The sequence below is a fragment of the Brassica napus genome, unplaced genomic scaffold (genome assembly GCF_020379485.1).
Source record: "Brassica napus cultivar Da-Ae unplaced genomic scaffold, Da-Ae ScsIHWf_3076;HRSCAF=3887, whole genome shotgun sequence".
NCBI lineage: Eukaryota > Viridiplantae > Streptophyta > Magnoliopsida > Brassicales > Brassicaceae > Brassica > Brassica napus.
Genome location: NW_026016312.1, coordinates 22,938 through 25,000, shown reverse-complemented (window position 1 = coordinate 25,000; position 2,063 = coordinate 22,938).

Sequence of the window (2,063 nt, the reverse complement as noted above, 5' to 3'; positions counted from 1 at the left end):
TCCACATGGCTGGCTGCATGCCTCAGTCTCATGCAGGATGACACACCCACGTCCAGATGGCCTGCTGCATGACTGAAGTGCATGCAGGTCGACACCCCATCTCACACATGGCTGGCCGCATGCTTCGGTCGCATGCATCGCAACACCTCGTGCTTGGCCGTTCCACCTCGTGCTCCACATGTCCACTTGCATGTACATGTTGCATGTACTGCAACACCTCCTGATTCCCTTGACACACACTGTCAAGAGCCTGCCACCACGTCCTGAACACATACACATCAAGCCACCTCAAGCTTCTCGGTCGATTCGGCCGATTTCGGCCTTTCCGGTGAATTTTCGTCCCGCGATCAATCCCAAATATTTTTCTACGCCCGTTCTGATGGCCTGAGTATATTTAATTAGCCCTACTGGGACTCTGATCTTGAGGAAAAATATTTACCGAGCTTTCGGCTTCTTCGAAAAATTTCGTAATACCGAAATTTTGGGTTTTTTCGCCCAATTTCCGGTCTTCCTGTTGTGCTTCCAAAATTGTCTTGCTTCAAACATCATTTGAACCAATCTACTACATTGTCTAACCATTGTCCAGTGGCATACTTGACTCATGTTCAGACAAGAACAATATGATCATCCGCGACTCGATCATCCAAAAGATACTCGACCATTCTTTTTTTTTTTTTTTTTTAAGGGTTTCTACATTCTCCCCCCGTTAACAGAATTCGTCCTCGAATTCTAAGGCTCTGAGGGGCCTCCTTCTTCCATTACAACGTCCTCTCGGAAAAACTTCGGGTGATCGGGTTTTAAATCTCGCTTCATCCTCCCAAGCAACATGAATCCTGTTTTGTCTTCCCCAGAACACTTGTACTTGAGCAATCTCACGATTTTTGAGCTTCCGAATACGCCGTTCTCCTAATCTGATTGGTCCTTCCGGATACGTAAGGTTTGTCTCCAACTCCTCGATTCTCTCGGGCTCAACAGTACTTGGATCCCAATATGTTTTTCGAAGCATGGAAACATGGAATACTGGATGTAGATGCATATCTGCTGGCAGATCCATCGGTAAGCTACCTCACCAACTTTCCCGATGATCTTGTACGGACCAATGAACCTGACTGCAAGTTTCCCGACCTTTCGAAATCTGTCCTTTCCTTTCTGTGCAGTAACCTTCAAATAGACCCAATCTCCTATCTCAAAAGTTACTTCTCTTCTTGACTGGTCTGCGTACTTCTTCTGACGGTCCTGAGCCTTCTTCATGTTGGCCTGAATCGTCTCCAGTTTAATCATGGTCTCCTGAACAATAGGTGACCCAAACATTCTTCTTTCGCCCACTTCCGTCCAACACATAGGCGTATTGCATGGCCTTCCGTATAATGCTTCATAAGGTGACATCCCTATGCTCGAATGATGACTGTTGTTATACGACGAACTCAACCAACGGTAAATGCTTCTCCCAAGTTCCTGCCAATCGAGAATACACATCCGCAGCATGTCCTCGATGGTCCGAATGGTCCTTTCCGTTTGGCCATCTGTTTCTGGATGGAACCGTGCTTCTGTACAGTTTAGTTCCCAAGGCTTCTTGTAGTGCTTCCCAAAATGATGCCGTGAACCTTGGATCGCGATCTGAGACGATGTCAGAGGGTACACCATGTAACTTCACGATTTGGTCGATGTACAGCTCGGCCAAAACTTCAACTTTATCAGTGTCCCGCATAGGCAACAAGTGTGTGACCTTGGTTAACCTATCCACAATCACCCATATCGAGTTGTTCGATCTACCTGGAGCAATAGGTAATCCAGTGATGAAATCCATGGAAATAGAGTCCCATTTCCATTGAGGTATCGGAAGACTCTGCAACAATCCTCCTGGAACTTGATGTTCACCTTGACTTGTTGACAAGTTGCACACTGAGCAACCCATTGTGCTACTGATCTCTTCATGCCCGGCCAATGATAGTATCTTCTCACGTCTCGGTACATCTTCGAACTTCCAGGATGGATACTGAGTAAAGAATGATGTGCAATCCTTAGTATCTCATCTCTCAGCCCTTGTCCTTTAGGAACCGTGA